At 47.9% G+C, this 16,066-nt stretch overlaps 1 long non-coding RNA gene across 12 annotated transcripts in view; it reads left to right on the top strand.

Annotated features, from left to right (window-relative positions):
* Positions 1 to 16,066, top strand: part of LOC147342854 (uncharacterized) — a 153,460-nt gene that overhangs the window by 102,582 nt on the left and 34,812 nt on the right. For 9 of the 12 annotated variants that reach the window (XR_015156756.1, XR_015156759.1, XR_015156755.1 and 6 more), the window contains exon 1: positions 13,511 to 14,935. The exons of the other annotated variants lie outside the window; for them this stretch is intronic. This is a non-coding gene — a long non-coding RNA (uncharacterized LOC147342854). Of the gene's footprint in view, positions 1 to 13,510; positions 14,936 to 16,066 lie in introns of those variants that run through there. 12 annotated transcript variants of the gene reach the window in all.

Genomic DNA, 16,066 nt, shown 5'->3' with positions numbered 1-16,066 from the left:
AGAACAGCGCCTGGCACAACTTAAGTGGTACATTAGCATTGACCATTATTTATGGCCGAGCAAGGACGATCCTGAGGCTCCTCAATGTGGGGACTCAGCGATACGCGCAGGCACTGGGTTTTTCCATTATCTGCTCTGTGGTTGTCACTCTGTCTTTTTTTCCATCGTCACTCTGCCTCTGACTTTGTCCTCAGGCTTGTGCCCTCATGGTGCAAGACGGCTGCAGTTGCATCAAACATTACTCCTCATACAACACTGTCCAAAGCTACCAGAAGACAGAATATCTTTTTTGCCTTTTTTTTAAGAGAGAAGAAAGTTTTCCCAAATGACATCTTTCTTGACATTTCTTCAGCTGGAAATGGATCAAATGTGTAAACGCACCACTTCAGGAAGAGGAGAATGGAGTTATTATGATTGGCTCGGCCTAACCCAGATTCTGCTTTCTAAGCCACTCATTCTTGGACCAGCTGGGGATCTATAGGGATAAAGGAAGGAATGGAATGATGAACCAGCCAACAGTGTCTGACTCAGGGTAACAGATATGGGGACAGAGCAGTGTGGCAAAGGCCCTGCCATCATGCCGGGGTCAGCTTTGCAGGCCCTGAGATAATTTTTTGGCTACTCCTGAAAGCCTGTCTGAATTGGTGGCGGCTGCCACCAGGGCTGCCAAGGGCAGTAGTGGAGAAAGAGCAGACCCAGGGCCAAGCAAAGGCCTTGTCTGCAATCACTCACAATAATAGCAACTTTCGTTTATTCAATAGTAAGTTTCATTTATCCAGTCTTACCTTCTTCTCTCCCCCGTAACCTGAGTAGCAAGTACTATTTTGATTTTCACTGGCAGATGAGAAAACCGAGGCAGAGAGAGGAGAAGTGACATGCTTCTCCCGAGACACTTCCGAGGCCCACCCATAACCCTCTGGTCCCTCCTGGAGGTCGCCTGCAGCCTTGGTGGAGAGTGGTTGTTATGTGTCAGTTGCTTCCTGCATCAAGCTACCTACATCCTGGGCATGCCAGGAAGTTAATTTTGCCCGGTGACAATGCTCAAAAGGTGGTGGGTAAAAACCCGAGCTTCCTTGGCCCTCAGGGGGCAATTCTGAGCTGTCTTCTATAGTCTCTTGAGGTGTGTACGACAGTCGTTAGCTTGCTTACAAAGACACATGTATACGCCTTTGGTCTCTTCCTCACGTTTTCCCACTCCCTCACCTGGACTCCTCAGGATCACCTCTCACAAAACTTGAGCTCAGGGACTGCTTTATATACGTAACCTGAACAAAGAGCCTTGTCTCAAGTTGCAGAGTGAGTCAGTGATGAGCTGGGAGACATACCGGGCCAGCCCTAAGCCTGAGCTCATGACCACTGACCATCTTCCTGTCAGCAGAAGGATCAAGAGAGAAACAGGAGATGGCAACCTCAAACCCCAAACCCCAGCCGTCTTCAACTAGTCCCGCGCCAACGGTGGAGCGATCGGCTGGCGCAGTAGCCGAACCTGCTGCTTCCTGCAGGCCTGCTGGGCTCTGATCACCTACCTCAGGGGCTCATAAACCGCCTGATGGGATGGGACCAGTGACCTGTGAACCGAATCTGAGGAACAATTCGGCCTTCCCCAGCCGGCTTCAAAGGAGCGATTACGGACCATCCAGGAAATAATACATTTCATGGAAAAGACCGTAATTATGGAGCATTGAGTAAATAATACGTGCTTTTAAAAAGTCTGCAATTATGTATTTATCCTATCTGTAATTAGGGAATTTTTAAAGGGTACATTATAGGTAATTTAAAAATAAAATAATGACACCACTCAAAACAAACAGCCCCAAACAAAGACAATTCAGGCCACCCCAAACTCAGCTGACTGATGATTTCAGAGAGTCACTGTCCTCAGCTTCATGGAAACCAGATGGCCCGTGTTCGGCTTGGGTGTGTGAGGTGAGCTTGACCCCAACCTTGTCTAGAAGTTCACTCATGCTCAAATTCTCTCCTTGACTAGCCTCTCCTTCACAGCCTTAATCCTCAGAGATTTCTTCTTCTTGTGACACAGCTGACAAGTGACTGGTGAGCACTGGCAGCTTCTCTTGCCTTGATTCTTCCAGAAACTTCGAAACCTGGCTGTCCAATATGGTAGCCACTAGCCTCTAAGTGAAAGTGAAAGTGTTCGTCACTCAGTCATGTCTGACTCTTTGCAACCCCATGAACTGTAGCCCACCGGGCCCCTCTGTCCATGGAATTCTCCAGGCAAGAATATTGTAGTGGGTTGCCATTGCCTTCTCTAGGGGATCTTCCCCAGCCAGGGATCAAACCTGAGTCTCCTGCATTGCAGGCAGACTCTTTACTGTCTGAGCCACCAGGGGAGATACTAAGTGGTGTGGCTATTTAAATATGAATGAATGAAAACAGGGATTTTCCTGGCAATCTAGTGGCTTAGACTCCACGCTTCCACTGCAGGGGGCATGGTTTTGATTCCTGGTTGGGGAACTGAGATCGTCCATGCTGCATGGCATGGCACCCCCTGAAAATAAATAAATAGACAAAGGAACCAATCAAAACAACATTCTAAACAGTCAGTTCCTCAGGATACTAGGCACATTTCAAGTGCCCTAGAACCACACATACCGTTGGTGGTTACCATGCTGGGCTGTACAGATACAGAGTATCTTTACTGCAGAAACAGTGGAAAGCATTGCTTCTCTGGCACAGACCTGGTCTTGACCATCACAGCAAAAGGAAATGGGTTTCCTTTTGTTTGGAAGTCTGGAAGTTTGGGATCGAGCTTTGTTCGAAGTTTCCTTTGTTTGGAAGTTTCCTCCTCACTGGTCTGCCCGGTTAACGCAACTGTATTTGTCCTTGGGCCACTTGGGCGTCCCCAGTGATCATCACTCCCTTGCTCTTCTCTTGTGTTTCTGACACTCTTTAGCCTGTGTTGTTTTCACTCCAGTCTCCCCTAGCCCTGGTGAGCCCTGTTTCATTCATTTCATGGCCCCTAATCACAGGCCATGATCTAGAGTGTTGGTGGAGAAGTCCTAGCTCAAAACTGCTGTGAAAGCCTTTCTCCCTTCCTCATCCGCCTTGTTCCCCAGCTCAGTGTCTGTCTTATCACTCTTGGGCACATCAAAGACAAGCTGAAGGGAGTTACCTGGTGGTCCAGTGGGTAAGAATCGGTGCTTTCACTACTGCGGACCCAGGTTCAACCCCTGGTCGAGGAGCTAAGATCCTGAAAGCTGTGTGATGCAACCAAACACAACACAAACAAACTTGAAGGCAGCGTGTCCTGAGAGGCGGTGACCCTCCTGCCCACACTGCCCGTGTGTAACTCTTGTTATTCAGCACTTGTCATTGCCTGGCTATAGGGAGTGGGTAAGTATGGGCCTCTAAGGGGTAGGCATATCCAGGCAGGACGCCAGGGCGCCTGGGCCCTGACTGGTGCCTTTTTCCTGTGGAGATGAGGCTCAGAAGCCTTATCTGGGAGCAGGGAGTCGGGCAGCTCCTGGCAGATGGGATGGGGTGGCAAGGACACCAGGTGGGCAGTCAGGACATGGCCAAGGTGGGCAGATCAGCAGGTGTATGGATGGGACACCTGGAAACAAGTTCCCAGCAGCAGAACCTCCCTCTCCTGGTCTTGCGGCCCTTGATTTTCTCAGTGGAGCTTTTTGGAAAGTTATGTTGGTGTTGGTGGTGGTAAGGAAGGCCTAGGTGGTTGTGGTGGTGGCAGTGGGAACTGAGGTCAGACCCCACCCCCAGGAAGTTAGGGCTCAAGGTGATCATGTCTGCATGCCCTGGCCCAGCCTCCCTGCCTACCGAGGGGCTCTTCTGTCCCAGCTTTGCAGGCTCTGGGGTTTAGCTGGTTTTCCTTTTTTAGGGGAGCAAGATTACTTTACCATGGCCCTCTTATCTGATGTCTGAGTGGGAGGGGTGACAGCTTATTTACTGAGAGCTTCTCTGTGTCTGGACTCACTGGGTGCTGAACTAAGACCAAATGTTGGTGGAGTGCAAGGCTGGGTGGGCTGGCCCTGCTCTGGCTCCCCTGTGCCTGAACCACAGATCAACCTTTCTAAGCTTCAGGTCCTTTGCTGTGAACACCTCCACCGTCTGTGGGCATTATGTGAAAGGATGCTTAACTTTTTAAGTTAAAGACTCTATTTAATGAAGTTTGAATGGCTGGTATATTTGTGTATTCAAAAATAAAAATAAAGTGAAAAGATCCCCAATCTGTCCATTCCTACCCTCCAGCTGGACACCGTTACCCATTTCTCAGGTCCCAGAGGGTTTCTTTTTAATGTGCTTACATTAAAGCAAATGCAAACATATATTCGTTTCTCTGTGTGTTACCCCCACAGCAGCACAGTGAGCTCACGGCTCCGAGCTTTGGCTTTTAAGCTGTGTTTTAAGCTACAGGACGCTGGGTGTGCGTGTGACTTATTCACTCTTTTGGAAGAGTGTCACCCGGATGAATCCACCAGGTCTTCGAGTGCAGGGACTGCGCATTCTTCTTCTGTGGCCGCCCTCAGGGCCTGACCTGGAGCTGAGCGCGGTCTGACCTGGAGCTGAGCGCAGCGTGACACAGCACGACCTTGGTTATCAGTGGAACCGCGTTCTTAGTGAATTGTGTGACCTCTGTTTCTATATTGTAGAATGGGGACGATAAGAATCTCTTTCTGGAAGGGTTGTTATTGCCATGCTTCACTAGAGTGCCGAATGGCACACAGTAGGTGGCCACTGAGTGGCGGAAATGAAAGCAATGACGGGCATCAGCGTGGCCGTGACACAGGTAGGCTGCGAGGTCGTCTCTCCTTTAGCTGGTGGGGTAGGAAGTGTTGGGGATGACCTTACTCTCTGTCCTTGTTTACAACAGAGCTCGGAGCTCGCACCTCTTCATCTGTGTCCCGTCAGAGGCCAGGCAACGGGGAAATCTTGCCAGAGTGGTGGTGTGATGGTTGGAAGGAGCCTGTCAGGTCCCATCAACATCCGCAGACAGGTTGTCACGGCAGAGGCTTGTGAAGGCAGCGTGTGCTGTTCAAGCACGGCCTCCCCACCCTTACCTCCAATGCTTCCAGGAGGGTTAAGGACCCCCGTGTCACAGTGTACTTACACGTGTCTGCCGGAGCCCCTTGGAGCCCACTGGAGCTGTTCTCAGTGCTGGTGGAGAGGTGGGGGGAGGACCCGAGGCCGAAGCATCTTCTTGCCACTCTGGCAGGACAGAGTGGAGGCCCAGAAAGATGCACCCAGATGGAGCTCATCCCCAGCCCACCACCTCTGGCCTCCACCACCCTATCAGGCCTCACTGCTCCTTCTGTCCCTGTGACCTGTCTTCCTCGTTGTCCCTGGAATCAGTGACTCACAGGTCAGCACTGACTGCCTTTCTCTTGGGCTTACTTGAGTGCATGTCTGGCCCAGTTCCTCTCTGTTTGCTCCAGACAGGCTGCATTGCTTCATCTGCCCCAAAGTAGCTGGTCGGGCAGCCTTTGGAGCCAGGCAGGAAGGACTGCCAGCCCCTCTACTCTTTAGGCAGAAGCTTCATGCCCTTAACTCCCCAGCACTAGTCCCGCCCCCTTCAGGTCCACTCCTGACCACTCTTCCTCTCCAAGCCCTTCTCTACTACTGGACACTGACTACCGGGTGGTCTGCCCTGGACTATTGCCCCAGTCTCACTTTCTGCAAAGAAAATAGGATACTATAGTAAAGAATATGGACTTCAGAGTCATAGTGTCTGGGTTTAAACCACGTACTAGCTGTGTGTCCTTTGGCAAGGCGCCTCAGCCCTCTGAGCCTCAGTGTCCTTGTCTGTAAATAGGAGTAATGTACCCACCTTCCGGGTGCTGAGTGATTGGGCAGATGCAAGTGAATGGCATGCGGCCCCTGGCAGAGTGGACAGTTGACGTGTTCGCTATCAGTCTGATACTGAGGATGTCTGATTTCTTTGATTTCTATCACAGGAAGAAATATTCTGACCATCATCCTACCCACCCCCATACAAGAGAGGCTGACCTGGTGGGGGACAGAGGAGAGGACAGTGGCCATTTATTTTGGGAATACAGGAGAAATCTGATCTATTTCATTGTACTCCCCCCTCAGGCCTCCCTACTCCCCATCCAGACCCAATCACCTAATCCTCCCCACAGAGGGATCCCCAGGCTCCCAGAACCCTGATGTATAAAGCTGGGGCCCTGCAGGCAAGTGTCGGCCACAGGAATAGCGGGTTTACAAGGTAAGGACGTATAAGATGTGACAGGCCCAGAATTAGCAATGCAATTCCTCTGTCATTTTTATCATTGGCCCCTGCAGGGAGGAGTTGATTAAATGGATATTCAACTCTTTGCATTAATGTGCATCCAGCTTCAATTTGCATTTCATTAGCTGCACAAAAAGCATAATTTTATTATTTGCCGTTGGAAAGCAGATCTCTGCTAACAAGCAGCTACACGCTGTTACTGAAATATGATGTGACTGACTTGCTCTGCTGTCTTGCTGGCTCTGCCATCCTCTGCCCCTCAGCAGACTTCTGGCTCTATAGCAGACTCAGCCGCGTCATAGCAGACTCTGTTCTCCTTGTAGCCCTGATCCGTCAGAGGGCTCCCTGGCCTTCCTGTAGCCACAGTGTGTGGACCCACTGGCTCCATTTTCCAATGCAGCCAGGAAGGCAAGGGTTGACCGCTATCTTTTTGGACAGCGGTGTCACCAGTAATCACTACAATGACATTGTCTGAACAGTATATCCATCATCATAACATCACTACCAGCAGTGCCATTAACACCACCTCGACCTCCACCATCACCGCCCTCATCACCTCCGTCATCATCACCTCTGCTATCTCTACCATGCTGATGCTTCTGCGGCCACAACCATGATTGTCATCGTCACCAGCATCAGCTCCACCACCGTGCCGCCACCGTTACTAACACTGCACCCACCCCAACACCATCTCCGTCATATCCCTACCACCCCCTCACCACCTCCACCACTGAGCACTGCTATTCCCACGACCAGTGTTGTCACCATCAGAATTATCACTATTTTCGTTATTACCACTGCCATCATTTCCACTGTCAACCCTGCGCTCTCCATTACTTCTGCTTCCATGACAACCTTGACCCTTAGTGATGGACTGAACGCAACCTTAGAGGACAGCAGGGCCCAGGTGGCCAGTGACATTGTGACTGAAAGTGGGGTCTGGCTTCTTGCTGCTTGAAGAGCTGATAAATAGGCTGAGTTGGTGGAAAAGAAAGTTGGCTTTATTTTGGATGCCAGCAACCTCGGGGGAAAGGTGGACTGTCCAAAGACCACCTCCTCCCTAGTGACAATCAGTGAGTTAGGGCTTTTATAGGCTGAGGGAGTGGGCTACATTCAGAAAAACAGTACAGCCAGTTCTGACAGTCATCTTGAAATTGGTCCTTAGTGGTCTGACCAGCATCATCTTGATTGTTTTAGGTACAGTTAATCTTCAGTTCCAAGGGCGGTTTGTTTCCATCTCTGGAGGCCAGTTCTCAAAATTGTGGCAGTTTGTGTCATGGTTACGGTCTAGTCATCATGCAGTTGACTTCTCCACCTGGTAGGGATTTCAGTATCTACAAGACAGCTCTTAGGATATGGCTCAGAGTATTACCTATAGCCCTTGAGAAGGGACCGAATGTCCTTGACTGTGCTTACTGACTAAACATATTATTTGGTCTCCTTTGGCTGTTTTCCTTTGCTTCTGCATGTTTTCACGTCTCTGATTAAATTTATTCTTTGGCTAAATTTCCCCCCTGACAAAAGGCAGGCTGAGAATATGGGGGGCAAGGACCATAGGGTCCTGCTCCATTTCACTGTGAGGGGATCTGGAGATTGGAAACACAGGGAAAGGAGCAGTAAAGTCATTACAGTGAGAGCCTGACTTGGGAAGTAGGTAGAATTGATCTCATGAATGAGTCACTTTTCTGAGTCTTAGTTCCTTATCTGTACAGTGGGGCAAATAACACCCTCTTTGTTGAGTTGAGTGTTAATTAAATGAGAACATGTATATTGAGGATCTGTGTAGTGGATACTATCGGTTCTCTGCCTTGAATCCCCCTGGATCTCCTTCATGAGTTCTGTGTGTCCAGCCCGGCTTCTGAAGGCTTCCCTCCTAATATGTCAAAGTTGCAAGCTTCTGCAGAGGCCCACCTTTGGGCTACTGCAGTAACTTCACTCAAGAATTATTCTCAGAGTGGCCTGTAAGCCATGGTCAACGAGGCAGGAGTACGGACGCTTTGATTCAAGGTTGAGCAAGTTTGGTGTAACTTACCCTCTAGAGCTCCCTGTGGGGTCAGGCCACGCTGGGACTGTATCTGTGATTGTATCAGGGCATGGCCTCTTGCCCTGCTCTGTCTGGCTTTCCGCACTTCCTCAGTAGCTTCTCCCAGGATACATTTTGTGATACATCGCTTGCACAGGAATCACCATTTCAGGGTCTGCTTGTGACTTGCATGGCACACAGCAGGATTTCAACGTGCACCATTCCCTTCCCTCCCCTCCCCATTTGTCAGGTTTATTAGTTAATAGAGGGCTTTCCTATATATTGTTTGCTGGAGGTGTATGCTAACCATAACAGTTTTTCTAGACTGGGAATTATTATCCCCACTTTACAGACAGAAACAGAGGCGAAAGTTGTGGAAATTAAGTGGAAAATGCGGGACATGAACCATATTTTCTAAGAGTCAGTTCTTCCTGCTGTACCAGCCTGCAGAATTTCTGAGCTCAGTGTGGGCTCAAGCCTGGGCCAACATCTGTGAATGGTGACTGTAGGTCAGTGACCAGGTAGAGAGATCTAACTCCCATCTTTTTCACTCCTTCACCTTAAACACCAATAGCATCACCAACGCAATGGGACCACCATGGAGGAAGGGATGGCCTGCTGGTTTAAACGGAAAACTACGCAGAAAAAAGGTTTCCCAGGCGGCTCAATGGTAAAGAACCTGCCTGCCGATGCAGGAGACGTAGGAGACACGGTTTAATCCCTGGGTTGGGAAGATTCCTGGAGAAGGAAATGGCAACCCACTCGTGTTCTTGCCTGGATAGTCCCACGGACAGAGGAGGCTGGTGGACTACAGAGTCAGATATGACTTAGCAACTCAAAAAAACGCAATGACTGTCAATGTAGGGCAAAAACCACCGCAATATTGTAAAGTAATTAGCCTCCAATTAAAATAAATAAATTAATTTTAAAAATGCAGTGAAAGGGATCCTGTGCCCCTGCTCACATGCATTGTAACCTTGGGCAAATTACTTAACCGCTCTGAGCCCTCGTTTCCCATTTAGTCCTCCCAACCCCTTGGTGGGGCTTCCCTGATAGCTCAGTTGGTAAAGAATCCATCTGCAATGCGGGAGGCCTGGGTTTGATCCCTGGGTTGGGAAGATCCCCTGGAGAGAGGAAAGGCTACCCACTCCAGTATTCCCTGGAGAATTCCATGGACTGTATAGTCCATGGGGTTCACAAAGAATCGGACAGGACTGAGTAACTTTCACTTTCACTTTCAACCACTTGGTGAGGCACGGGCATACATCCCAGTTTTTCAGATGACTAAAAGTGGTAAAAAATGTTCTGAGAACGGGAAGATAGATCAGAACAGAGAATCAGTTCCTTTGTCCCCTTCTTCCAGCTTGAGAATCTTCTGAGCTATGTTCCTGACAAACGAGGCCTGGCTTCAGCTCAAAGACTTCTCCACACCAGGGACCTTGCTCTCTTGCAAAGCAGCCCCTCCCAACTCAGCTCCTTCTCCACACAGCCAACTGACTTTTCCACGGTCTCTGCACACTGGGTCAGGTTGAATTTTGGGGGTTGTTTAGAATGACCATGCCTAACAGGGATTTGAAGACAACTTCCTACTTCTTCAAATCTACCCTTTCTCAGGTTTATCCCAGCGAGGAGGGAGTAGGACAGCCCCTTACACATCTCTGTCGCCCCCCGTCATTCTCCTTTGGACCTGTGCGCACCAGCCCTCTAACGAGATCACTGTGGTGTGCTGAAACCGTTTATGTGCCTGACTCCTCTATGAGATGTGTTCTTTAATAGTAGGGACCTCATCTTCAGTTCAGTTTAGTTTCTCAGTCATGTCGACTCTTTGCGACCCCATGGACTGCAGCACAGCAGGCTTCCCTGTCCATCACCAACACCCGGAGCTTGCTCAAACTCATGTCCATTGAGTCAATAATGCCATCCAACCATCTCATTCTCTGTCGTCCCCTTCTTTTCCTGCCTTCAATCTTTCCCAGCATCAGGGTCTTTTCCAGTGAGTCAGTTCTTCACATCAGGTGGCCAAAGTATTGGAGCTTCAGCTTCAGCATCCAGTGAATATTCAGGACTGATCTCCTTCAGAATGGACTGGTTTGATCTTCTTGCAGTCCAAGGGACTCTCAAGAGACTTCTCCAACACCACGGTTCAAAAGCATCAATTCTTTAGCACTCAAGTTTTATAGTCCAACTCTCACATCCATACATGACTACTGGAAAAACCATAGCTTTGACTAGATGGACATTTCTGGCAAAGTAATGTCTCTGCTTTTTAATATGCTGTCTAGGTTGGTCATAGCTTTTCTTCCAAGGAGCAAGGCTTTTTAATTTCATGGCTGCAGTCACCATCTGCAATGATTTTAAAGCCCCCCCAAAATAAAGTTTCTCAATATTTCCATTGTTTCCCCATCTATTTGCCATGAAGTGATGGGACCAGATGCCATGATCTTAGTTTTCTGAATGTTGAATTTTAAGCCAACTTTTTCACTCTCCTCTTTCACTTTCATCAAGAGGCTCTTTAGTTTTCTTCACTTTCTACCATAAGGGCGGTGTCATCTGCATATCTGAGGTTATTGATATTTCTCCTGGCAATCTTGATTCCAGCTCTGATTCATCCAGCCTGGCATTTTGCATGATATACTCTGCATATAGTTAAATAAGCAGGGTGACAATATACAATCTTGACCTACTCCTTTCCTGATTTGGAACCAATCTGTTATTCCAAGTCAAGTTCTGACTGTTGCTTCTTGACCTGCATACAGATTTCTCAGGAGGCAGGTAAGGTTGTCTGGAATACCCATCTCTTGATGAATTTTCCACAGTTTGTTTTGATCCACACAAAGGTTTTGGCATAGTCAATAAAGCAGAAGTAGATGTTTTTCTGGAGCTCTTGCTTTTTTGATGATCCAGCGGATGTTGGCAATTTCATCTCTGGCTCCTCTGCCTTTTCTAAATCCAGCTTGAACATCAGGAAGTTCATGGTTCACATACTATTGAAGCCTGGCTTGGAGAATTTTGAGCATTACTTTGCTAGCATGTGAGATGAGCACAATTGTATAGTAATTTGAATATTCTCCAGCATTGCCCTTCTTTGGGATTGGAATAAAAACTGACCTTTTTCAGTCCCATGGCCACTGCTGAGTTTTCAAAATTTGCTAACATATTGAGTGCAGCACTTTCACAGCATCATCTTTTCAGGATTTAAAATAGCTCAACTGGAATTCCATCACCTCCACTAGCTTTGGTTATAGTGATGAACAGTATGAGAAGGCAAAAAAGATATGACCTCATCCTAATTCTCTTTAAATCTCCAAGGCCCAGCCCTGGGTCTGGCCCAGAGCAAGTCCTCAAGGGTAGCATAATACAGTGGTGCTTGGAGTCAGGTGGACTTGCATTCCCATCCCAGTTCTACTGTCTCTTAGCTGTATAGTCTTGGGCAAAGCACAGTGCTTCTTTGAACCTCACTTTCTTCATCTGTGAAATGGGTCTAATAGTGTCACCTACTACACAGGGCTGTAATGAGGATCAAATGGGATTACGAATGGAGAAGGCCGAGTCCTGTACCCATTCTGCAGTGAGAAACATCTGGACCTGAGAAGTGTCCAGCACCTGCTCCCTGCGCTACAAGGGTGGTTGGAGCTGGACATGCTTCTAGTGGGGTAGCCAGATAGCTTGAGAATTCTGAGCCTTTCACCTGCCTAGTGCTGGCACTGTTCTCATTCTGCCTGCTGACCCGCAGATGGCTGTCTTCCTGCAGAGTTGCCGGGTTGGAGAGGTCTGTAGGCAGCAGATGCAGACAGAATGGAGCAGGCTTGAACCCCGACACTGATTGCCGTGGTCTGACTGGATACACATCTCCAGACTTCAAGGCAAGCGTCTCTGGCCAAACCCACTGTGGAGATCCTAAATTGGCACCCTGTGGAGTGAGCTGTCTGATTGTACAAAGGCAGTATTTCTGGTTTTCAAAAGAGCTGCATAATTTAAAATGCATAAGACAAAAAGTGGGATTAAGGCAATCTGATAGACTCTCCAGACTGGGGTATCAATTATACACACTCAACTCGTAAAGCTTTATTTGTGAGATTCAGAATTTATTATCTGTCTGAAGCACTAATTACCAGGTTTCTCTCTTTCAGTCTTACAGGTCTCTTTTCAAATTTATCTTCTTGTTTTTTCTTTCCCCCCACTGGGGCCAAATAACTCCTGTTCCTGGAAGGGAAACTGCCTACTTGGAAAGGAACAGAGGGTGATATCTGAGTTTCAGTTCAGTTCAGTTCAGTTCAGTTCAGTCGCTCAGTCCTGTCCGACTATTTGCGACCCCATGAATCGCAGCACGCCAAGCCTCCCTGTCCATCACCAATTCCCAGAGTTCACTCAGACTCATGTCCATTGAGTCAGTGATGCCATCCAGCCATCTCATCCTCCGTCATCCCCTTCTCCTCCTGCCCCCAATCCCTCCCAGCATCAGAGTCTTTTCCAATGAGTCAACTCTTCGAATGAGGTGGCCAAAGTACTGGAGTTTCAGCTTTAGCATCATTCCTTCCAAAGAAATCCCAGGGCTGATCTCCTTCAGAATGGACTGGTTGGATCTCCTTGCAGTCCAAGGGACTCTTAAGAGTCTTCTCCAACACCACAGTTCCAAAGCATCGATTCCTCAGCTTGGTCCGTTTCGGGCACTTTGGGGAAGCTGGACAGAGGGGAGGAGGACTCAGATGTATACATTTGAACAGGTGAACTGTTGCCGTTTTTGCACTGTCAGGGTCACGTATGTTTCTCGTTTAAGAAGACAACTACTTCCACGTAGCGCACTTTCCTTTTCCTTTCATGCACAACTTTTTGTTTTACCTAGAGCTAGTAACTATCTTGTTCTTTTGCCTGCTTGCCCATCTATCTGAGGATCACTAATCCTGCTCCGGAGTCTTTGCTCCCTGTGCTTTCTCCCAGGCTTTCACATGCATCACACACACTATCAATGTCTTCGTCCTGAAACTGTCACTCAGACTCTCTGACTGGTGCCTTCAGAACGGGCGGTGCCCTGTGTCTGGCCACCGCCTCCTCCTGGGGCCTTCCTTTGTCATCATCCTGGAGATGCACTTCCTGTTTCTCCTGTGTCCATTTCCTATATTTTCGTTATCCCTCTATTTTAGTTTACAACTTTGTTTTGGCAGGGCACTTCCTTCAATAGCTTTTAAGAAAAAATCTACAAGAGGTAAAAGTTTTGCCTTTCTGAAAATCACACTTGTTGGATATTCAGCGTTGGTTCATTTTTTTCTTTTTTAAAAATTTTATTTATTTATTTTTGGCTGTGCTGGCTGAGTCTCTGTCGCTGTGCTGGTGTTCTCTAATGGCGACGAGCAGGATCTAGTCTCTGGTTGTGGTGTGCTAGCTTCTCATGGCGGTGGCCTCTTTCGTTGCAGAGCGTGGGTTCTGGGGCACGCAGGCTTCAGTAGTTGCTGCACATGGGCTCAGTAGTTATGGTTTCTGGGCTGTAGAGCACAGGCTCGATAGTTGTGGCTCACGGGCTTAGTTGCTCTGCGGCACGTGGCATCTTCCGGGACCAGGGACCGAACACCTGTCTCCTATACTGGCAGACGGATTCTTTACCACTGAGCCACCAGTGCAGCCTGAAGTTCCTTTCTTTCTTAAATGTGAACATTTCACTATTATGTTTTGGTTTCCAGTGATGTAAAGAAGTCAATGTCATTCTGCTCCTCAATTCTGAGTATGCTACCTTCTTTTTTTTTCTCTCTCTCTTGTAAAACCTTGAGAAAGCTTGTGGGCCCTTCTTGTTGCCAGAAGTCTAAACGTTGACCTTCAGACTGTGCTGAAGGTCTATTTTAATCCATCGTGTTGAGCAGTTAATGGAACTTTTAGTTTACAAACTCATGCCCTCTATTTCTGGGAAATTTTCCCAAATTATTTCTTGGATGACTTCCTTCCCTCTGTTTCTTTGGTTCTGTCTTTCTGGGAACTCTTATAATTATATATATTCGACTTCCTGGGTTGGTTCTCTAGCTTTGTCTTTTTTTTTCCTTCTTTTTCCTTTGTATTTTTGATCTCCTTTTGGAAAATTTTCCTTCAGCTTTAACTTCTAATCATTGTATTGAACTTTATCACTTTCTTACCTTATACATTTAATTTACAAATTTATTGATGTATAATTGATTTACAATATTGTGTTAGTTTCTGCTGTATAGCAAAGTGATTCAGTTACACACATATATATTTTTGTTCATATTATTTTCCACTATAGTTTATCATAGGGTATTACATAAAGTTCCCCGTGCTATACAGTAGGATCTTGTTGTTTATTCATACATTTAACTTTCAAATTATTCTCCATGCTGCCCCTGAGTGACTGTATCGTAGACTCATTGTATTGAAGATTTCCATGGGTTTCTATTGCCTCAAAAAGACCCTTGTTTTTGGTGACCTTCAGGCCCAGCCCATTTCTCCAGCCTTATCACATTAAGCCTCTCCCTGTAGTCACAGCTGCAGCTGCTCCAGCCAACTCATCACACTCCACACATGAAGCACCCTCTTGCCTCCGTGCCTTTGCTCTGTTTCCTCTTGCTTTGGCTGCTCTCACAGTTGACTATGTCCTATCCTCCCTACTGGATTATGAGGTGCCTGAGGTCAGAGTCAAAGCATGGTCACATCTATTTGCCCAGTACCTACCAAGCCCCTGGACCATGGTAAGTAGGTGTTCAATCAATATTTGGAGATTCTTTTTTTTTAAGATGTTTATTTATTTGGCTGCATCAGGTTTCAGCTGCCTCACTTGGGGTCTTCTGTTCTGGTGCACAAACTCTCTAGTCGTGGCGTGCAGGCTCCAGAGTGTGCAGACTCAGTAGTTGCGGCACAAGGGCCGAGTTGCTCCTCCACACGTGGGCTCTAAGTTCCCCAATCAGGGGTTGAACCTGCTTCCCTGCATTGCAAGGTGGATTATTAACCCTTGGAACACCAGGGAAGTCCCAATACTTGAAGATTTTTGATAAACACATGTGTTTGTTGAGTGTGCTTATGTGCATGCTCAGTCGTGTCTGACTCTTTATGACTCCATGGACTGTAGCCCGCCAGGTTCCTCTGCCTATGGGATTTCCCAGGCAAGAATACTGGAGGGGGTTGCCATTTCCTCCTCCAGGGGATCTTCCTGACCCAAGGGTCAAATCTCTTTCTCCCGAGGCTCCTGTAGTCACAGATGGCTTCTTTACCCCTTGGGCCACCTGGAAAGCCTGCTTGTTGAGTGTGCTCACATGTAAGCCTCTGGACTAGTCTCATGGAAATCCAGGGATGATTTCAGCCCAGTCCTTGCACTAGGGTGATTACATTAGTGGGGTGAGGGCCTGCCAGGGGTGCTCATATCTGTGCATGCAGACTGTGGTCAGTGTACAAGGAGAGGGACATACAGTGTACAAGGAGGATTTCTGAGGGAAAAACCCTTCCATCAAATCTAGTTAAATAAAACACCAAAGCCTTCGTGAGAAGTGCCAGAGTGTAGCCTCTTTGGACCTGCACGTGGGCTTGGATGCTTCTGCCTGAGCCTCTGCCTCCCTAGGTGGGCCTCGCCCCTTGGTCCTTGCTGCTGCCTCTCCAGGCCAATGTGTCCTCCTCTCAAGGACAGGCTGAGATCATTTTCCATTTGCTTCAGTGCTGAGCAGCAGGCTGGGCTTTCCCAAAAGCCCTTCTCTGTAAACAGGAACAAATTGGGAGGAGCTAAATTCTCCCAGCTCAGGCTAACCTTGCCATGGTGGGGTCCACACTGCCCACAGGGGGCCCTGGTTTAATAGTATTTATCTTCATTTACTGGGTGTGTCCTGTAAGCC

This window comes from Bos grunniens, chromosome 28, assembly GCF_055505025.1.
Source record: "Bos grunniens cultivar Pamir isolate PY7600 chromosome 28, Bosgru_T2T1.0, whole genome shotgun sequence".
Lineage (NCBI taxonomy): Eukaryota > Metazoa > Chordata > Mammalia > Artiodactyla > Bovidae > Bos > Bos grunniens.
Note: the sequence above shows the minus strand (reverse complement) of the source record. Positions and strands in the feature narration are given on the sequence as shown.